At 34.4% G+C, this 24,437-nt stretch overlaps 1 protein-coding gene across 2 annotated transcripts in view; it reads right to left on the bottom strand.

Annotated features, from left to right (window-relative positions):
* LOC126836412 (gamma-aminobutyric acid type B receptor subunit 2) overlaps positions 1-24,437 on the bottom strand; it is a 169,079-nt gene that overhangs the window by 114,364 nt on the left and 30,278 nt on the right. The window contains exon 3 of one of the 2 annotated variants that reach the window (XM_050569782.1): positions 6,486-6,536. The exons of the other annotated variant lie outside the window; for it this stretch is intronic. The gene's annotated coding sequence lies outside the window, so the exon portion shown is untranslated. The remainder of the gene's footprint in view (positions 1-6,485; positions 6,537-24,437) is intronic. 2 annotated transcript variants of the gene reach the window in all.

Raw genomic sequence — 24,437 nt, 5'->3', positions numbered from 1 at the left:
CCCTCGTCGCATCGGCGATGATTTATTTATTACACGGCTATTATACATGTACATTTAGTATTGTGACCCTCCAAGGGTAGAGGGTCCGAGAAATGTTTTCTATTTGTTTTTCCCTTTAATTTATCTTAGCCAAAGGATGACCAACAGCTATGTGATTTGTGAAAGAAGTAAATTACAGAAAACCCCAAATAAATAATAATTATAATCGCCACCTACCGCACAGCAATAGTATATTTTTCAATATAATTTCATTAACAAGTGATACTGCTCAATAATAAAATATGTCAAAATTGTATTATTACATCAAATTTTCGACAGTCTATTAATATTATCGAGTACCTGACATTCGCCAATAACAATACAAATATGTCTTGAATAATGTAAACATAAAATAACATTTGCACTTCAGTGGATTTCAATACATTTGAAATTTTGCGGTACCGCCAAACCTCGGCAAAGTATTAATATTTTTAATGGACCGTCGTAAACGCATACAAAAAAACCATACAATATTATATGCAATTACTTAGTGGAACAGTCGCTTGAACAATAAGCATAAGTGGAAACCAAGTCTGGATCTTCTTTACTCGCAGCTCTCCTCTAAAATAAACAAAAAGCTTACTCACAAAAAAAAAAATTAACATAGTTTATGCCAGCTATGTGATCGAACCAGGACCGAAGCACATGACCGAAGCACGACTAGTGGGATACTTTAAAAATTAGTAAATTATTTCCAATAAAACTAAAATATACAATGTGTTGTTTTTTTTCATCCAAAGGTTTTCATTATTATTATGTCGCGTATACTCACAACAAACCCCCACTCGAAGCAATTATTATATTGTCGTTTCCAATTAGTCCTAACGACTGCCGTTTGGACAAAACTCATCACCTCCAACTGTTAATTTAAATTGTGCGTTTATTTTAATTATATCGTTTTCCCTAGCGTTCGACACGACAAACAAACACTCATCGGTGATAATAAATTTCCATTACCGACTACCAGCTCTGTCAACGGTAAATCTATATTATTATTTCAACACGGATGTCAAAAGTCACAAAGTGTGCCGGTCCGTCATTGGGATGGCCAAATTTTCTATAAAAATAAAAAACCAATTCAGACTTCGGTCCTGTATTTTGAACATTCAGCAATTCCCCGTGGCCAAGAAAACGCCATAAAAACGGACAGCACACGCATACACTATACAAACACATACAAGGGTAAGTAAGGCGGTGACAAAGCGAGCAGCAGCAGCAGCAGCAACAGGAAAACATACACAAGGGGTTAACGGGTCCCAGGAGAGTCCTGTGGACCACTTCTTCTCCCCATTTCCTCGCCAATTGACCCCTATTGGAAGCGTGTCATCGGTTTGCGGTGATAGGTTTTATGAAAATATATTATTGTCGACCCCGAAACCGGAATGAGCAAAAAAAAAAACAACAACAACACCGTCGCTATTTATTTCTACTATCGCCACAGCTACACACGTTTGACCGTTCGTTTATTAAACGTCTACACGGTTCAATATTTGTCCAAAGATAATAATAGAAATGTCACCGAATAGATAACAAAGTCGGCCGTTACAATAACAGAATAACGGTTAACGGAAGTCTAGAAAGAAAAACGTTTATATTGGAAAACGAATATCTCTAACCTAGCCCACAGTAGCTACACTAAACAAACCGTCTGGAAAAAAAAACTAGAAAGCAAGAATTGAGGTTATAACATCACAGATTACATAAAAGCAAATAGTGCACTCTAACAGAAATACCAAAGAATGTAAACACACTTAATAATCTCAGGTCAGTGTGACAAAAATTTGAGAAAAAAAAATTAGTTAAGGTTATCACCATTAACCATCGTTAATCAATCAAGGTTAATAGATAACATTATCTATTATTATTATCTATGAACCTTGTTAATCAACTACTTGTTATCAGTGTACAATATTTTCGGCACTATAATTTGGCCCTACTGCATTGAGTTGAAATCAATCAAAAACCGTTATTTGAAAATATATTGTCTTACTACGAAGTGCTCTATCTGGTTTTATTTAATCTGTGATGATAATGTATTGTAACGAAACTAGATATTTAAATAAACCTTTAACCACAAAAGTAATACTAGAAAATCCGGTTTTTGTCAGCTGTGGTGTTCACTTGGGTATAGCGAAGTTAACAGCTATATCGAGGCCAGTGATTGTGTAGTACAGCGCTGACGTTGAACAAGACTGACTATGGTTTAGATTAGAGTTTGAAATGTGTGTATGAAAGGAAGTTTGGACAAGGGGAAAAAATAGATAACGAAATGATGACGGATAGGAAAAACGGATGGCCCACCTTCGTAGGATAAGACAAAGGAGGAAATTAGATCATTGATAATATTTAACGTTAAAAGTAATAATATAGGCAATTTTGGTATACAGCGAGCCAAAGCTTAATGCTGATGGCTTAATGTCAGTATTGCACATATTAAGAAAGTTCACTGTATCCTAGTTTGCATAAAACCACAATAACGTTCATACTGTAGCATTCTTGCCAATGTCATTGTTCTTAATCACTTCTCAAAATAAATATTGTTCTCTTATCTTTTTCCTTCCGCGTTCATTAACATTGACGCTCTTTTGTCATTTCACGTTCTCTCATATCTTCATTTGCCATTTTGAACTCCTGCGGTTCTTCTCCGAGAAGTTAATTTTGTACACATGAATTTGTATGGTCGGAGATAAGAAAACAGAAACCATAAAATGAAAATGTCATACAGATCCTCCCCTTAAATGCTAAGGCTATTTAGGTAGCAGAGTTCTGCTAGAGTTTGACGATTTCCAAAAGGGCGCAAACTGAACTGACTTTTGCAGTTCATTCGCTTGTAAAGGCGGTTGCTGCGCATCACAATTTCTTCTTGGCTTATAGTCCAGACACGCGCCACCCTAAGTCTAACGGAAGCGCTAAATTGTCTTTTGAAATTTCATATGCCTCGAGAAGGAACCTAAGCCGAAATGGTCTTACGGCCTTTGACAAAGACATATCTGGTCATTGGCTCTGTCCGATTTGTAACAATGCGTTTCGCACGTGACCGACATCAGAACACAGTTTAAGCCAGTTGCTTTTAATACTCGCAGACACCCGAAAATGAATACCATCTAACGTCCAACGGTTTCTCGATTCAAACGTTGATTTCAAAAAGATTCTGTAGGCTGGAAATCGAAGGGTAAAATGTGGTAATGGCAGCACATGCAGATGACATAAGAGTTATTGATATAATAGAAAACCAGTTAAAGAGTTAACACAATGTTTAATGAGTGTGCCTTAGTAGAGGTTCTTCACATGTGTGTAGAGCAGGTCGAACAAGATCAAGAAGACACCAAAAACAATGGTGGAGTAGTCCCAAGGAATAAGGGATTGGCAAACATCAACTATTGATAGAGATGCTTGGTGAGGTGTCGATAGAAGGTCCTACAAAGGCTGGGGAATAGGTCAGGAAAGAAATACTGGACTCGGATATAAAGAGAAAACAAAATAACGTAGAAATAATATTGTATTATCTTCGGTTGTTGTTAAATCGTTTGGTCATTTGAACAACAAACTTTGGCCTTTCAAAGGTCTGCGCCAATGGTTAAACGTTTAGTATTCATCTACCGTTTTTGGGGAATCTCTAATTTTACCTTTTAGCCCGGCAAGATTGTACCGCTTGAAACCAAATCACCCAATTGTCACCGGGGTTTGCCATAGGGAACAAGTGAATTGCACTGATTTTGTTGTCGGTTTAGATGTCCAAGTACAAACTTTAAAGGGTACCGCACACACATAATGTACATCCGTTAAATCGGTTTGCCTCATTCTGCAGGTATTATAGTAGAAAAATATACTTATACAAAATTTTTCCAGAAATATCATGTGTAATAAGAGTTTGATGTCTTGTATCCTATCCATGGTTATGGTTATCATTTACTCCAAGTAAATTGGAAACCTTAACTGCATGTCACACTGCTGGAGAAACGAAATAAAAACATTCCGTCATCAATCATCGAAACGCAATTCATTTTGCCAACACAACCACTTTGGCGTTATGTTGGTACACGTGCATCAAATTGGCTATGACTATCCGACGGAGCGAGGAGCAACTAGATTGAGTGGGTAACTTTGATGACCGCCATTAAACATAGGGAATCTATTATTTTATATTAAATGTTATATTTTAGCTTAGTTCACCTTCAATTTTAGTTATGTATGTTAATTATGTGTTCACTCAATTTGTTTACCAATATTATGCCATATGAAATAAATAATGAAAATATTCCAATCGGCTGGAGTTGTCTTGTAATTAACTAGACTTTGTCATAAACGAAACGGTTGGAAATTATAAAATATATCTCTTTTTCCCAAAATAACAGATTCTTTTTTGAAATTCATCATCACCACTCAAATAATCCGTTTATTGAGTACACTTATAATATATTTTATTCTGTTTTCATATTCAACACCGAATGGGAGAATGTTTGGTTATACTGAACCAAAGTAATTATAACATAAGTTACCTTTTCTGACTACAAACAAAAATCTTTTCAGTTAAGGCTTACTTTTTCCGACGATTTTCAATACATCCCCTTCGCTGCTTGAAAGTTTGTACACAAAAGAATATTTAGTTGTTTTTTTAATGTAATCATTTTTCTTTGGCGGTCCAATAAGCTTGTTTTCTTTGTAGTACATCTTTTTTTATTTTTGTTAACTTTACGCATTGTTGATTTCCCACTTACCCGACGAAACAGATTAGGAATTTTTCATTATTTTCATGTTTTTCTCAACCTAAAGAAACTTATTTTTCATAATCTATTTTCTGGTACAGATGACTTTATAATCGATTTACACAGAATTTATAGCTAATGGCTACATTTCCAATTATTTAAACAAAGTTATATCTGATAATGTATTTTTTAAAGCTATGTTAAAATGTACGCTATATTTTTATCAAAACCAAAACAGTGTACTTTGTGAACAACAACCTTGTAATTACTTTTAGGTCTTAAATTATTTTTGGTAATACTTGGATTCTAAGAAATACCATTTAATACATTCGCTGTAAAAATAAACATTGAAAAATTCGAAACGGATGAGCTGTATTTTATAACTAGCATAATAAACAAAGTAAAAAAACCAAGAAAAACTTGAAAACAAAAGTAACTGTCTATTGCAACACATAATAACTTTATCGTTTGTTTGTTGTTTTTTTATTGTTATTACAAACGATCAACATTCGGTTTGATTTATTACACGATACAGATATGTGTACTTATTATGCTGCAGAGATAATGAGATTCAGATAACTATTGTATGAAGACCGCAAGCCACCGTTATATAAAAGGGGATTTATGCGAAAACGGAGACAGTATAAATTCCGACCAACTCGCCTGCACTAATCGAGATGAATCGCACATTGTGTCTTGTAAACGGAATTCCAATGAAAAATTACACACAATCTCCGTACCCAATCGCGGTAGTCATAATATAATGCGTGTGAAAAATACACTTAATGTGCAAAGTTTAAAGGGGCGGCTCGCCTATTTGAATAATGATTTCCAAACGGACGGGCAAATGAATAAATGTATAATGAATACCAATCAGTCTAATTGTTATGATACTCCAGTGAGCTCGTCTCAAGTATATTTATTCTATAATATGTAAGTGTAATGTGTGCCATGTTGATAATGAAATATATAAGATTCGAAATAGTCAAAGCTCGGTTTGAACGCCAATATTGTATTCATTGACAATTACTATACCGTGTAGGCTATTCAAAACTAGTTTATGGGCCACCGAAATAGTTTCAATATTTAAGTGACGGTATATAAGTATTTCGGTAAACTAATTATTAAAAAAAAAACAAACAAATTTACGTTTGTTTTGTTTTCTTATTTTGCGACAACAAGAAAAAATATTTTATCCCGTTGGATTTATTCGCTGTCTCGAGAGATAAACAACTTTGGTCGACTTGCGAAAAATTCGTTTATCTTAAAAGCAATAGGCCAATAAAAGAAAGTACTTCGAACTAAATTATCTTTTTCACCTATTGTTTGTTTTTTTCTACTTAATCCGATTTATATATCCTTTGTTAGGATTATTTCCATTTAATTATAATATCCAATGCAATGTTAATCATATTAATTATTGTAGTGCCAGCGAAATAATATAAAGAAATGAACTAGCATACATTTACCAGTATGGCCGCACAAGAAAAAAAAATTCTTCATTATTAAGCGATTGGTACTCTATATGAAAAAATAAGTTTTTCACCCTTATACTTAAATAATAACTGTTTTTTTTTCAAGATACTGTTATCGTTGATATCTTATCACCACAATATAATGTATTGAACGGATTTTTTTTTCTTCTACTTAGGCAGACTGACCAACAATATTGTTTGCAGATTTCACTGTACAGATTTCTCATTAATAATAATAAAAAAAACTAGTTTGGCATACACTTACCGATAAACGCAGCCGTGTCAAGCCATCTGGTAACGGCTGTGATTCATATCACTATGGATAAAAAAAAAATTAAAAAATTGTATTATTACACAACAATATTAACCATTTTTTGTGAAACTCAGATCGATAGAAATTTTAAATAAATAAAATTATTATTATTCTAGTGGAAACGTGTTGTTTAAATAATTCAATTGCAAAAATCATACATGCGTCGTAGCGCTTACAAATCTGCTCGGTTTATATTGGTTTGCACTGAACTTTTTTTTTTTTCTATATATATCTATTTCGTTTACAAACATTACAGGGGTCGAGGGTGAGGTGTTAAAACGGCCTAAGTTGTTTTAATTTTGGCCACAGGGTATGTCTTTCTCCGGACAGGCGTCTGTCCGGTAAAAGAAATAGCCACCACCACCACCTCTCCGTCGGGTTCCAAACTTATTTAGTCGGCGTCAGGTTGGCAGCTAGCAGTAATCCCCGGGTGTCTAATCAAAAACCCTGTACAATACTCTCCGGGTAAGGATTTACCGACGTTACACGAGAACGAGAAAAAAAAACACCGTTTCGTCCACAATGGTCTGTATTCTTACTGTAGCTAAACCAGAGAGAAACCATAAGCGAGATAAAACAACTGTGACGTTCACAGCGAAATAACCCCCTCCGAAATTAAATAAATATAACAGCTGCTGCGGTGAATGGCAGTCAAGATGTACACTTTTTTTTTTGTGATACTTAAAAACAAAAAAGATTGTAACTCGCTGAATGGTCATCACAGGATTCGGCAGTATAGTAGGCATTGACACTAACTATAGACTACTAGACAACATCTATTTGAAATTCATGTTGCAGTCTGAAAAATAACTAACTTTCATTAATAAAATATATGTGATTACGTCTTATATACGATTACCGTTCCGCTGTCGTGAACATACTGACTGACTCGCTTGTCTCCTACCACTATTTATGCATTTATCCATTATATTCTTGAAAGCAACGTGTAACGTGTTTTCTCGACCAGGGGGTATCGCGCGTATACTGCCGTGTCATAACACGTCGTCATATTATGTTGTGCTTTTTTTTTAGCATTAAGCTTAATCTTTTCTGTTCAAAATTTTTGTTGGTATTTTTTAATTTCTATCGCTTATTTGTCAGAAGATATGACAGGGTGTGACACCCCTGGTCGAGAACACACGGTACACGGTGCTTTCAAGGACGCGGTACGCATAAATAATGATAAGGAACAAGCGAGCCAGTCAGTATGGTCACGGCAGCCGAACGGTGACCATCGCTCCGAAGATGGACATAAAGTTATGGTAAGTCATTTTGAGTCAGACATGGCTTATATTTTCATCATGTTCTGTACGTAAGTAAAAATAAAGTAGGTAAAATTATAAATAATTTATTACATTATATTGGATTAAATAATTTTGGCAAATTTTTCCTATGGCCTTTTTGTCGATTGGATTTAAAACCGAAGCAAAAGTCTAGCGAGACGGACCGAGGTCAACCGGGTGCAAGCTATCATAATATTATAATACATGTTAAAATATTAAATATATTCAAAACAATGGCCGGCATTAAAGTACAGCGATATTTCATGACATTGTAAAGCATTTAATGCGGGCCGACCCTATTGTCCATTCGACTATCACGTTGGCTATTCGTGATTAGTTTATCCTTTATCTTTAATTGTTGAAGAGAGACACAGCTGGCTTAGTTGTTCATATTTGATCCGAAGTTATTCGATCAAAACTTGCATTGTTTCTACTAATTTAGATAGTTAATTATTGTGTGACGAGAAACGACATCAGGTAATAAAGTAATTCAAAAGGGTTATACGATTAGCTGTAGTTCGTGGTTAGGTTTAATACAAATGGGGTAAAGTTGTTAATTTCCAAGCCCTTTCGACAATCAACGTTTGCCACCGCAATGAATTTCTCCTGATTGGTCTTGGCACTCGATTGATTTTCGATTTGCTAATAAAGTTTTTTACCGGCAGAGGTTTCTCACAATAATTGTTATCGATGACTCGTCGAAAACTTGTCGAAACCAATGTGGGAGTTTTTGATGTATCATCATTTCGCGCTTAGGATCTCTTATTTTTCTTACACGACTAAAAAAATAAACGTTTCACAGCAATTGAAAACTCCAAATAGACATCATTGACGTTACTCGTTTATCTCCATGTAGTGTTGCACATTTAAACGCAATAACTCCAAAGCAATTATTATTCGTGTCGATTATCGTGATAAAACCTACACCACAAGGCAGCACGATAGCAGCAACGACACTCAGAGTGGTGTTGTATAATTCACAACGACAAGCCGGTGCGGATATGACTTAAGAACTTGGAAATAATTCACGGGAGGCTGCGAGACGGATGTCAAAAAAAAAAAAAGGTCCCAAAGACAGAGATAGTGCATTATGTGCCATTCGGGTTTGATATTTATACAAAATTTCCGCAACTCTACGGCGGTAAAAGATAAAGTTTTTCGAGTCGGCCACCGAAATTAGCTTAAGTACTGCGCTGGAATATTCAAACGCTGTGAAAAAAAATATAGATACATGTTTTTATTTTGCAGACCCCGTAACCGTTGTCGAGCCAATCGCCTCGCATTGTGGCTGATGAACGACGGGAGTGGAAAGGTCTAAGGGTGCGGGCGATCCAGACTGGAGATAGAATAGGAAAGAGATAAATCGAAGGTCCCGACCGAGACTGTGTGGCCTGTCCTTTGTGCCTTCTGCCAAACGTGATGAAATGTCTGAGCGTTTTCCAAGAGCGTACCCTCCAAACCGATGAATTGCGTTTTTCGTCGAGCTTGTTGTGTGTGTACGTCTCTGTGTGTATATATAAATGGAGGGTTGAGTTCGAACAGTGGAACGGGGAAAGGGGCGCACACGCGTGCTGTACACTATCAATCGTGGACGAATCCCGGGTATCTTCTGGTCACGAGGGATAGTCGGACCGCCAAAACTTTAACTTTTGCCGACTCAAAGTCATCACGACGTGGCCCGCCAACAATAGTGCGCTATATATTATCAACCGAGTTATTATCTACACACGTTGCAACATCGCACGAACCCAACCATAAAAGGGTTACCGTTGTTGTTGTATGCAAATTGGCAGACCGATGCGAGGGGTGGCGTCAGGGTAATGAAAACCCGGGGAGGGGCGAGACGAGGGTCTGTAATTTTTCAGTAGGGTCGGCTCGAAGCACCGAAATATATCTGAGCGTAAAACTCTGTAGGTTCTAATTTACAATGGTTTGTTTAATTTAACGAAACAAATAAAGAAAAACACCGTTGAAAATAATATTGCGTTGTAAAAACTATATTGAACAGTAATTTTTCTTTTAAAAATAACATTATATATTACTAATATACATTATATAGTATTATTATATGTATAACTGTACATATCGTGCATTAACGCCCTACACTAGTTTACAAATAGCTGCAACTTTTCAGTGTTTCTTTTTGGAAAATTTGTTTTATGTGTGTTATACCACAACAAAAGACAATATTCCATTTTTTTATCTCTTTTAACACCTGCTAGAGCTTTATCAAACCTTTGAAACTTAAATATTAACATGTATGTTTGTTAGAATTTATAAACTGAAAACATTCTACTGAAAATGTTGACTAATCGATAGCCACTTTTGAATAATTATTTTTAAAGTTATTTAAGTTTAAATTTAAAGATAGAAAGGTGAAGTGCGGTTGGGCAACTCTTGCGGGTAAACATATTTAAAACCTTTAATAACTTAAAAGCTATTTATCCAAAACTCGGTATTGAACAGTCGAAATTTTCCACAAATTATTCTTAGTTTAAAAAGCTATTAAAATGTATAAACTAGCATTTAAGATTCAAAAGTTGATTGAGTCCAGGAAAATGTATTTTATTAACTTTTTATATTAAGAATAATTTGTTGAAGATGTCCACTGTTCAATAGCCAGTTTTGGATAATAAATTGCTTTAGAAGAAGAATACATCAATAAATAAATATACGTTATCATTTAGGTTTTAGAAGTCGATAAAGATCTTATAAAATATTAACAAAAAAAAAGATACAAATTTTTAGTATTTTCTAAAGTTGTAACAAAAAGAAGAAAAAAAATCTGCAAAATTAGATTAATTTTTTTCAGAGAAAATCAGTGTTTAACGTTAAATTCAATACACTTTTTTTTTAAGAAAACAATAAAATTAATATGTAAGTCTCTATATGGCTAACGAAGAAGTTTGACTAAGGTTTGTCGGTGTAGTGTAAAAAAAAATAAAAATGTAAACAGTTGAGAAAAGTCGCCAATTGAAGACCGTCATCGCTATTTCCGACCCGAACCATTTAAATGGTTTTTTTTTTTTTCAACTTTATTTCTTTCTTATCTTCAACACTAGTGTTAGTCTGGATTCTTGTCCCTCCGGATAATACACATGAAAACGACCTCGATTAAAAAAGAAGCCCGTTTAAGGTATAATTCAGCTGATCTCATTGCTATATATTTATTACAGCCATTATCGTCTGGGCCTTTTGAGCAGATAGGCGTTTTTTTTTTTTTACACCGTTTACTTGTTGCGGGAAACACTGTATATTGTAGCCGGTTTCAATCGAACCGTAATTAATAACATGACCCGAACCTTTTTGTTGGTGCCGGGTAATTAATAACGTTTACTTTTAGTTAAAACACCGCAAGCCTTTTTTTTTTTTTGTGCCGGCCACCACTCGACCGGATAACTTGTGCACGCGATATTAAATTTAAAAAAAGTATATAATATTATATCCTTTATTAACATTTCTATATACATGTACTAAACTGGCCCCCCAAAAATAAAAAAATTTAACTTTGTATTTTTACATTATATTATTATGTAGAAATTATGGTCTTGAATTGTTGTCGAAAAATATATATATTATAATATACCTATTCTTATAGTGATAAAAATCGTTTTGGAGAATGCTACATGGCTTATTCAATAAATTATACTTAACAAGAAGACCAATTCCAAATATAGATAGTTAATGTATTCCTGAAGACAATGAACTGAACTGCGTTATCATCATTAAGAGGAAAGTTTTCTAGTTACAGACATAGAAATCTAGAAAAAATTAGTGAAATCAAAAGTCTTATTTTGAAAGCGTTTATAACACGATAGGACTTAAAAGTCTGTTTTATCATAATATTCTTCAGCATGTAAAAAATTAATAACGGAAGACCTTAATATATCTACCATATAAATCACATAATATAAATTAGTTGTGTTATTTCTTTATGGAAGGCAATACTTGACCTTTAAACAGTAATATTTGTTGAAATAAATTAAGACGATATTTCTTCTTCCGCGAAACATATTATCATTTCTGAACATCTCGTTTGATATTAGAGATTATACAGATAACACAAGTTTTGGCACAAGAAAATGTACATACTTTACACATAACTTCTAAACCTCAAAGTTGCACACACCGGCTTTTGTGTAACTCCCACCCGTTGCCGTCAGAATGGTATACAAGTTTATAAGATGTGTTTGCATAACATTACAATAACTCTACGAGTGGGATACCCATTGAGAAATACCTTTGTCTAACGGTTTCCTATTTAGATTACAATATTATTATTATTGTTATCAACGGTTTCGAGGTCGCCAACGCATCCGGTCGTCAAAACTGTATTCTAATTATGATTCGAATCTAATTATTTCGCAATTTATTCATCTAAAACATTCAGGAAAAACAAAAAACTATTTTGCTCTTTATAAATTTGCTTGTTCAGATCAATCATCACAATTTCGATTAAACAATAATGTATTATTAAAAATAATTAGCGAAAAAAAAAATTTTTAAATCAATTTGTGTTTCTTTAAATATCCAAACATTTTCCGTGACATTTAACAAACTCTAATAATTTTTAATTAAAAAATAATATACAATTGTCTTTGGAAATAATATAGTACATTTTCGTTTATTCTATCTAATCAAGTATATTATAACAATGAACATAAATAGCATACTTTGAATACTAAACATATGCACTACATTATATGATGAACGGTCTATTTAACACAAAACTATGTGACTACATAATTAAATAAATTATTTAGCATAAGACTATTTTTGACAAATACGTGCATAGGTCGCTTTAAACAAATGCCCATTTATATAGTAGTTTTATATATCAATTTTTTTAATTTAGTCGAAATACATATATTAAATATTTTTTACAGGTAATCAAATGAGTCTGTAGAAAAGAGACAGATTTGTTTTTATATATATATTTGATTTACATTACTGTTTTTTTTATTCTCCCTCGCCATTACATGTTTATAATAATGGATTTGGCTGGTATGTATTCTAGGTTATAGAAAATGTACACCAAAAACTATAATCCACTACTAGAACCGGCGAATGACCCAAAACGATGTAAGAGTATTAGTTTTCTCAGTTGTTAAGTTTATCATTATTATTTCTTTTTTTTTTTGCACTTTTCATTGCGATACGAGTCATCAGATATTTATTAGTAGGTCGTGTAATCGTTTATTTTGTGCGAAAAAAAAGGATCGTCGAAGAAATCGAATCCCATAAAAAAATAAATACATATCTATATGTATAAATTATATGTATATATTGTATGTAATACAATTTACAATAGAACACCATTGGTACGTTATCCGATACAAATCCAGAGAGTGCTTAACGCAATGCAGCAAATTCCCCGACACTCGAGGGAGATCAACACATCGAATTAAACTTTCCCAAAAAAAAAAAAAAACCCCGTCAAACTATCCAATAAAACGCATACAATCGAATATAATACAAGGATGTGATTTTATAAATCCGAGCCTTATTATTATCCCTTCTCGCAGTCACAATTAAAAAAAAAATAATTTACCAGCATAATTTATTTCTATAAAGTAGACTTAGTGCAGAAGTTCCTCGACGGTTTTTTTTGGTAAAAACGATACAAGTCGAAATTTAAAATATTTTATCTCGGCTAAAGAAAGTCGAATTCATCTAATTCGTTTAATTCACTTTTAACTAACGACAAAAAATTGTTCAAAGCAAAAATGTACTTAACATAATATTTAAGTGCAGAAAAATTGTTCAGTTCCTTATAAATTAAACTCAATTTAATATGAATTATTATTAATTCAATGTCAACTGTAAGGATAACTCTATAAAAAAGGACACGGATTTTAGATGTATCAATATTTTATATAGTGTTTTCGTAGGTACTTGTAACAACAAGATTTTGCACTTGAATCCGTAACGCCTTTAAACCCCTTAAGTCCCTCTATTCGAAGCCGGGATTAACCCAAACTATTTTTCTACTAAACTTTCCGCCTGAGCTGAAACTCTAATGTTTTAAGGTCGACTCTAAACTCTATACTATATAAACATGATAAATTACCGATAAGAAGTATATATATGTGTTTGTCTATTATTTCATAGACTGGTGTCTTGTTGAAAGGAAAAAACGAAAATACACTATTGTACTTAGTTGAATGGTGATTATTTTTTTCTCAAATAAACTGTTTTATATTGTGATTAAAAAATTTGATATGCAAAGCACTTCAATTACATACCAACCGACAACTTTTAATCGATTACTATTCAAACAATCGAGTATAATAATATTAACACAGTTGGTAAATAATTTGTATTTCATGTTTTAGCTCTGTTTTTGTTGTATCTGACTGTTGTTTTGTGTATGTTTGTTATGGAAATGCAAACTTGTTTTCCGGCACACGTTTCGTTATGAATAAACATTGCACAAATTCCGCTTGAACGGATTAACTTCGGTACAGGCTTTTGCTTTTAATTTTGCCGTTATTTACTTTGCACCGCTTTTGATCAATAAACATCAAGGTGGAAAAATATTTTTTCCATTAATGAACTCCTAAACTCAACCGTTTTCTCTGCCAGCGACAATTATTATTATTATTATTAGTGTAAATGTGATAATATATTTTACAATCATATTGTGACGTCACGCGTCTGAACAGACCAGGGGTTCGAAACTTATGGTCGGTCGTCAGTGTTGCCAGTACGAGGGAAATATAAAACCACGGCGGTGTCCACTGTTTAGTGATACCGACCAACATTGGTCTATGTTTAGCATTTGTTTTTTTTTTTTTATATAAAACCTGTATTACTCAATAGTTCCTCAACAACATCCAAAAGAAATATGTCGGCAGCGCCTCTTCGCTATAATACTACTTTTAAACCGTATAACGGTCGACAGGTGTCAAGATGAACTGGTCGAGTTACACTGGGCCGGCATGAAGTAATTTAAGTCACGGTCCTAGTACAAAATATAAAATAATATATTCATCGCACGAAAACCCTTGTACGCAGTTTAAATCACTCCACTGTGCCATCGTCCACCGGCGTTGTAACTCCGGGCTAAGCCTTAACCTTAAAATTAACATTTAAGGTCAAGTATTTCTTTTTTTGGGGGTTTCCCTCACACGTGCTTGGCCCAGAGAACGCTGTATCAAATATCAGCATCCTTTTTTTTTTTTTGCTGGGTTCAACAACGGCACAAAACGGACATCCGAATTCGTTTACAAGCCTATTACCGTTTTGCTTCCTTTGTGTAGCTGCGGATATTGTCTGAATAATACAGTTCATCCACAATATTTACGCCATGGCCAGAAATTTGGCGGGCTTGGGATTGTAAAAAACTTAAAATTAGTGCTACATTTATTTTTATTTCAACAATATTATAGCATAAGCGAATCATCGAAACGATATTTTTCTATAGATAAGATGTTCTCTCTGTCCAAAGTAGTTCCGTATTAAAATTTGCCCAACTCTGAAAAATATAATCTAGCCGACATAATATTACCATATTTTAATGCAATAACGAGAAGGCTATTTTCCTTCCACGACTTTCAAAGGGTTCACAACTTTGTCGAAAGTTATGACAGCAAACCATTAAAAACGGTATTTATCGCTTTTGTTTAAACAAACCAAGAAAGTGAGCACATCTCAGTAAATCGAGGTACATAAAAAAGCTCTAAGCCGTTAAGCAGAGGAGGGAAAATATTATTGTTTCTCTCCGAGGGTGTTTTTCTTTTCGTACAAACTTTTTCTTCGCAGCTTTCTCTACGGCAAAAGTTGAGAAAACTGAAGATTTGCGATCCGTTTACCCCTTTATGGTCGTTTTGTGATTTTTAATGGGCTGGAAGAAATAGCGTGGCCATCACAAATAATAACTGTCTCGGGTACTAGAGGAACAAATGCACATAAATAAAGATAGGTTTTCAATTACCGTCCAAAATCTCTTTAGCCCATACCGTAGCCCTTGTGCTTAACCGTATATCATTTGACGTTAAGGATATCGTTTTTGATTGGTGTCCCATCTCGAAAACGACACGAAATAGCGTCACGAAAGTAGCGCGAAAGTGGCGCGATCTAGCGGTTGCTTTATTCATACAATATAAAATAATACTATATTTGTATGTAATAATATGTCCTGGCCACTTAGTTTTTGTAGAAATATAATATTTACTGTTTACAATAACGAGCACAATATTAAATGAATGGTGGTTAAATTTATCCAAAATAATTGACCAGGTGAATGCCAGCAAAATAAAACATTTTCCATGTTTTATAATATTAGGCTTCAAGTAGACTGTTACTATTTTTGAACACGTCCCCTTCCTGAGGTGTACCCGGTAAATATTTAAATTGTATAAGACTTCAAGTACAATACTGACACACGTCAATAGTATCGGAATCCCGTAACAAACCCATCGGTAGGTAACGTTTGGGTATTTTTTTTTTAACATAAATAATTCATGTGCGACCCCGATGGACGGTTACAATTTATACGGGGCCGTAAATGTTTTATTTTTATTCGGCCGGCACTGACCTATGGGACCCTAAGGTTTGCACTGCTGCAACGACGTTGGTGAAATTCAAAAGTGATCGCAGACCGACTTCTTTACATTATAAAATATTACAAGCTGCGGCCACTGGACACAGTAGAAATGATAGTCTCGTGATCTTAATGCTTGCCCTAATTCGCGATGATTTATCATCGCATATTGGCCGTGGCGATAACCCGCTTGTAGGACCGGACATCTATTTTGACAGTTGACTGACTAGCCGGTTTTTTGCGACCAAACGTCTTGTTTTTGCACGTCTTGCTGCCGGAGGTCTGCTAGAAATTCCCCACACGACCTTCGTCCTGTTGTTTGTCTTTTCCACTATCCTAAATCGCCCGAAACAATGTCATGCCCCCAAAAAATACAAAAAATCATCACAGTTACCAAACTATTTGGTTGTGCTGCCATGCAAGAGCAATATATTTATATACTCAATGTCAATGTTCGAATACCCTAGTCACTAGGACCTACAACTATGCATTTCTTTAACGTTTAGAGAAAATAAAGTAGTTTTTTACCATCTTGATTTTTAAAAAATAATTTTTTATTATGGTAATCAAAATGAAAAAAAAATTGATGTTGATAATTGTAAGAGCTTGTTGTGAATTGGGGAAAAACTAAAATGTCACACACCAATAGAAAGGAAATAGATATTTGTCTTGGCTTTTTAATATAAGATACTAATAAACGGGTAGGTCGGATTTCAAGAAGATAGAGAATATATGAATTACAAAAATTATCAATTTTAGCTAAATTTTTCTTTACCCTCGCAGATTAACCGATTTGGTTTTTCAGAGTCTTATTAGGCAATCGCCATGGCATGTAGAAATGGCGTGAAGAGTTTTACAACTTTATAGTAATAGTGTCTTAAAAATAAAATGTGTCGCTCTCTATAATTTTTTTCTAGAAAAAAAGTTTCTACATAAATTCGTATATGGAGTTCTTAGCTTTGTTTTTTTTTCTTCTGATCTTTCTTTTTTTTTTACTTTTGAATAGTTACCGAATACACTTTGTTCCGGTCGTAAATCATCTATAAAGCATTTCGCACTTAATGACAGTCCAGTCGAAATTTTTGAAACATCCTTTGCACGTTTTTTTCAAAGATCTATTTTCATCGGGACAAAACTTTAAGCGTTTTGATTTACTACTACCGTTTACTTTGGAAACTCTAGTTTTGCAATTTTGCTCTCTTGTCTGGACTCGATACACTTTATTTTCGTTTCCACAAATAACTGATACTTAAAGATATTGTGTAAAATATTCCCATACCATATAGCAAAAAACAAGAGTTAGGTATTGTATTGTCAACATACTTCTTTGGTGTAATTATTTCAAATAATATGTGGAATCAATTTACAAACAAGATTCAGGCTGTAATACACAAACATTATTACACAATATCAACTTGCTTAGATTATACTGCATAATTATGTTACTATCCCTCTCTGATGTACAAGGCTTTATCATAAAATTTAAACTAAAAATATATTATGGCCATGTGAATTGGAAAAAACTTACAGAATATATTATCCTCTCCGAAACAAGTTCCTCGCTATTTCCAAGAATAGTATTTTTGATGTACGCTCATCTGCTGGATATTTTTCGATAGTAATTTTCTTTGTGAGAGTATATTTTTTTCCTATCTTTTATAATGTTCAAACTTTTGTACGAAATGTATTTATTTTACAATATCGCGTTGGTAGTTTTGGCAAAAATAAAAAGAACAATAAATTGTTTTATTGCTTCTAGGAATCAAATTGTCGAGTAAAACCATTTTAAACGTATATTTCTCACAAATACAATTTTCAATATATTACATTTATTTTTTTAGAAATAATACAGCACATAGATTCGACCAAACAGAAATTGAATAAGTAAGGACTACAAATAAATTACACCGACAAAATAGAAAAAAAATGGCAGGTTTGTTAAAAAAAAATAAGTCGACTTATCGATTACACAGAGATGTGTATTTGAATTTATTGTTTAAGTATTACATTTTTCTAATATCAAAAACAAAATTTTTGCCAAAAATTCCATCAGTTCGCAAATATACCAACATTTTTCTTACCATAGCTTAAGAACAACAATAGTTTTCTTTCTGCTTTAATAGGATGCTACATGAGTCAATAGGAACTATGTAATATGTCGAAGAAATCGAACCGTTTTGCACAGTTCTTTTACATATACATTTAGGCTCAACGGTAACGGGTAAAAAATGTATAAGACATTTCAAAAAGGTTTTTTCTTGTGATACTCGCAATATTGTGGGACACGATTGTCTTACACACCAACAAACGTCACGATTCAAAAGACAATTGTATCATCCCCGGAGACCGGTAGTATCATCTTCGCTCAATGCCTCGCAAGTAACACGGCCCATAAGCGACTCGTTTCAAAAACTAAGTCGGTATCAACACAGTGTGAGTTGTAAATAAAAATAAAATAGAAACGCATTTCCTGTACTGGTATTTTACTTCCACATCACAACATCTGCACAACACAATATGCCCACGAGCAACCAAATATAAGAGTAGATAAGATACTTTTATTCTTTTCTCCAACTAGGAGATGAAACAACTTCATGTTTCATCTTACATTGATCGTTTTACTTTGTGAACGTAAATAATAATTTAATTTCCAAGCCGCATTTTCGAATCGGATTCTTAATCTATAAAAGCTTCATGAATTATCAAAAACTCCGAATCGAGGTGGTTTAACTGATCTGACTGCAGTAATTCATTTGTGAGTTTCAAAAAAATTTTTGGAAAATTTCCTTTGGAGCTGATCCGCGATAGAATAGAAAATCAAACAATAATGCGAACAGCCTTGTGTTTATTATTGTACTCTCCTACAAGTGTAACAACTCTCATCTTATTTTTCCTGTTCACTTTATCCCATACAAATGAGGTCGTCCAGCCAAAAAGCCCTTCTCTCTACAAATGCGTCCATATTTTTTTACACACTTCACACTAGTCCGTGTCTTTATTAACAAAATCTACTCACGTCTTCTTTCAGGTTTACCTCTGCTGTCTACACTTGGCTCCCTTTCCTGTTTTTTACTTTTTCTTTTCTTTTCTTCCTTTCCACATGCTTAAAAACACATCAATATATTCCCTCTCATGTTTCCACCCGGATACAGTTGGCGATCAATGGAGCTTAACATCAGTTGTATGGGCCGACTGAGATTTGATAGATATTATTCTTTATTGTTGTAATCAAAATACCATTCCATACCATTGTCCTTTGGACAATGGACACGATTGCTTTACACGCGGTGTGCTTAAAATGTAATAAAAAATAAACTCTACAAAAGACTGTGAGAAATAAAACGTCCGGATTAGTTTTACGACCCTGAAAAGCAAAAGCACGCGACCTTTTAAACGGCGAAGGTTATGGAGGACATAAACGTCGGTTAATGTGACGTCCGTCTGACGAAATTTAATTAACAGCGTTTCGGTGGTTCGACATAAACGCACTATTAAGATGCTGTAAACTGTTCTTGAAAGAGGAAACCGACAAAACCCTACCCGAAAACCACACACACACACACTTCCAGAGTCCATCGCGTGCTCCAAGCCAATAGTTTAAAGCGAAACGACCTAAGAAATGTGCTTTTGCAAGAAAGAAAAACACTAAATTGGTAATCCTCACTCGAAGCCGCGTTCGCGAGCAAAATAACTATTTTTTTTCTATGACGTTTGTTTAATCGAAGAAACAGTTACAATACAATACACAAGAAATTAGTGCCATATGTAAATTTGAAAGACAGAGGACAGAGAAAAGTGTTAATACTGTTGTGTGCATTTCAGGATATTATGATAAACGAAAATTGGAGATAAATCAAATGAAGCAAATTTTAAAAGTCAGTACAAAAGGCAACAAGAAGCTGATAGTTTTATATTTTACTACAGTATTATACATAGTTCCTTAATGATGACACATTCTTAACGCGTTAAAGGACCATGAAAAAGTGGGGAAGAACAGCAGCCAGATGACTTGAAAGGCCTGAACTTTTGTCGCTCCAACCGTTGAGGTGTTCGTATTAATTGTAATTATCGTTTCAGCGATTTCGGGATTTCTCACCAGCAACAAAGCATCGACGTTTGAAAAGAACACGGAATAATATAATTTCGAAACGAGATCTTAAAGGTAGGTGAATCTGTTAAAACGTGTGTTTAGCGCGTTTAAGTATGCGTGCACTCGACGGTATTCCTTTGATCTAAATTTAAGCGCTTAAGATTCTCAACGTAGCATTTAATCACAGACGACAGCCTAAAATTCAAACAGTAGGCAAACTTTAAGTTGTCATTTCTAATGTCAGAGTTTTAACGTGGTTACTACTGTTCTACGGTTTTGTTAGTTTGACGGAAAATTATTATGAAATTAAATTATAGTTCAATCGGTAAAGTAAAATGTGTAAATAAACTCGATGAAGTTGACGAGGCTCTTATCGACTATCTGGCATGTATAGATGAAGATAAAACCTGACGTTAATAATTGAACACGAGTAAATTATTAAACCGTTGCGGTTATTGCCAATGAAAATAGTGTCGTGTTATCGTCACATCCAAAACTGCAGTTAACTTTAAAGCAAAGTCACTGATTTTCAATAATTAAACATCGGGTAGAAGGTCTTTAACATGGATATCTTATTGGGCTGGACACAAGCAATTTCATGTCACCATTGTCGCGTTACATTTTAATTTTCACGCGATAAGTGATAATAGAAAAATGACGAGAGATAAGTGATAAGAAATGAGAGATAACGATAAGAGATAACATAATATCCATGATTCAATGTTTCACCGCGAAGCGAAAAAAATAACTAGTTTCTTTTTTTTTGGTACGGTATAATATATTATGTGTATTCAGTATTCATGAATATTGTAGTTAGATGTTATAATATGAGTTTAGAGATAGTTTTGTGCGTAGAGGGCTCGATTGCACGCCAAACTTTGGCAATAATAAGTAGTAAATTTTATGATAGCCGCCACGCTGTGGAAAGATACCAGGACACGTATACGATCATTATCGGCACCTGTACAGTTTATGCATTCCGTCGGTGTGTATTTATTATGACCGTATGTACGACCGTGTGTAGGGCAGCCGATGGATTTTTTTTGCCAGCAACACGACCCCCAAAAAAGGCAAGCGACGCGAACAACCGTGGACCGGAAAAAAGACCATTCGTAAACTATTCGATTTCCGAGCGGTAGTAGGTACCGAGGGTGGAGACACCCCTTTTTTGTGCATTTGCCTCGGTTCCCAGAGGAATAAAACACGGAAATCTCCGAATCAAAGCACCGTCAACGTTATTTGTAAGCACCACACATTATGGTGTAACCGGTGCTGTACACAAGAAAATACACTAAAAAATCCTACGGTTGTCTTTTTTTTTTATGCTTTGACAACGCAAGTATTCTTCCTATAAGAAAGCACCGAAAAATTTAAAATTCGTTTATATTTAATTTACGAAAATTGATTATTGTGTAATTTGTCAAACTTATCAATAAATTTGGTACACACACAATCGATAAAACCGTTCGTTTTGTAGCGGTGTTTAGAAGAAATTCCCGTATTACATCACAAATGTTATACTATGAAAACTTGTGGAGTTGTCCACTAGGTCGCGCCGTTTTCAATCCACTTTTATTTGTAAAAGCGTTCAAATTCTAGAAATGAAATTAATGTACACAACAAAAAATACACGTGAGCCGTGTCATACACAAAAATGGCGGCCGATTTTATGCGGGTTTCCCGCCGTCAACAGAGGTACCCCTCGTCATAGTTTACCATCCGCCCGTCCATAAACTATGACGAGGGTACCTCTGTTGACGGCGGAAATCCCGCATGAAAACGGCCGCCGTCTTTGTGTATTGCACGGTTTTGTTTTAATAATTGAAAATCAATGGCGATGGTAATGATTGGAATTCGAATCATACCGTTAATAAACCCAAATAATTCGGTTAGTAAGTAAAACTATTCGAATAATACATCCATTACCGCTAGCTTAGAAAATATTATTAACATTTTAAAAAATTAAATATTTCAATACAAATATTCGCACAAAATTTAATCGGATTTTTCTTACATCCACCTTGGTTAGGACGATTGCCACGTGCCCAGTATCGTAAAGTCACTGCATTAGTCATAAAAAGTTAGGAAAGTATACTTTGTGATTTCGGGTCTTACCACATTTATTCGTCGGGCCACGACCGAGGAAAAAGCCATCACGGCGTTTTGTAAACAATGCCAATACAAACATTGTAATATTTACCCGAATCGAATGATCCTCTATCAATATTTAACACCGGATAGGGTTTGGGTAGTGATTCCGGATCAGGTGCACCGCATAAATGATATATTGCAATATTCAGTATTACGCTTAACGAAATAACCCTATGCCACGCGTATTGTACCCGCTACTTAATTTATTACAGAACCCGAGACTGAACGTATCGAATCCGTAGTGCATAGACTCAATCATTTTATTTAAAATCACTTACTGGCAGATTGAAATAATTTAATTGATTAATTGAACAGGGGGATGGTCACCCTGCCCGTTTGGGAGCAAACTCGCTGCAATATTTACAACGATACAATTATACACTTTATTAAATATTAAGTCATCGACGGTGACGCTTTGAGGACTATATCAATATCATAGTTTTGAGCAGGCAGAAGAATGGAGCAAACTGGGTATTTCGTAACGCATACTACATTATTTAAGCTCGAACTTTGTCTAAATGATATGAAACGTTCACGTGCCAAACAAAACAAGTCTACTGGGATTGGTATGAAGCACAAAACAAGTCCATTACGAAATTACAATACACGGCTCGTTCGTTTTGACTGCTTATAAAATATTTAATGGATCGGATGACGTTTACAAAACCAAAATTTGATGCGAAAATATTTAACGACAACTCCGACTAATCCAATTATCATGCTGTGTATTTGGAATTGTTTGCTCGGTATTTGAGTGAAATTAATAGTTGTACGATTCCTATCATACCTATCGTGTTTTAATAAAACGTATGAATATTATATGTATGTAACAAACGGTAGATATTTGAACAGAAAATAAAAAAATTAACGAATCACCGACACGCGGCATTAAGTGGATAAAATCTATCAATCGATCATGATCGGTCGGCAAACAACTGTCCACCACGCGAGGATGCACGGGAAATCTTTAAAAAATAAAAACCCAACTACAATGGAAAAAAAATTCAGTTTGTTACTTATACATTTTGAGTTGAGATTATTTTACAAACAAGCAAACCGAGTTTAAGTTATTGTAAATTTAGTCCACAGTAGCTAATTCCAATGTTTAAATAGAACAAGCTGTATAAAATAGTACAAGGTAACAAGGTACGGATCAAAATAAATAATAATTACATAATTTTGCGGCTAATGTCCTGTTTATGTGGGGCACTAACTATTAATAGAGTGTCCCATTTCAAAAATTATAGAAAGGAACAGCTATAAAAAAATTAGGCTAAGAAGAAAGTAATTACAAACAAAAAATAACCAGATGTTATGCTTTCTGCAGATGCTCTGTCCTTTTAAATTGAATTTTTAAGTATTTTTATCGGTCGGCTGTGTTGTAAATTAACAATTGTTATCGTTGTGAGCGGTGCTGCCTTTTCAAAAAGCATTCGAGTGGTTCCTAGTAGAATTATAAGATAATAGTTGACGGAGAAACGTCTGCTTGAGGAAGTATTTATTCAATTTTCGGCAAAGGCGCCCTCCTCGAATGTATCCTGAAAGTCAGACCCTGAGGCCTGAATTAAAAACTACGGGCAATAGTGTAGGTAATAACAATAATCGGCGATCGGAACACGTTTTTCTTGACCGGCGAAGGAAAAATAATATTCGTTTAATCCCGACGGTGTTTTCTTTTCTGTGGATTTCTTCGGGCGTGAAAGAAACATGCCGACGATAATAGTTGTGCGAACCGTACTCCTCGGGCACGGGGGCGGTGTAGTCTTCATTAAAAATAATGCGGTTAGTGTTGTAGTCCGTGAATTTATTTTCGAGACTAGACAGGCGGAACGAGA

Source organism: Adelges cooleyi, unplaced genomic scaffold (genome assembly GCF_023614345.1).
Source record: "Adelges cooleyi isolate 19-005CV unplaced genomic scaffold, UGA_ACOO_1.1 ACOO_flye_CR_arks_rails_tigmint_CR_PRNA_1, whole genome shotgun sequence".
NCBI classification, from domain to species: Eukaryota; Metazoa; Arthropoda; class Insecta; order Hemiptera; family Adelgidae; genus Adelges; species Adelges cooleyi.
This window is presented reverse-complemented; position numbering and strand designations above follow the sequence as displayed.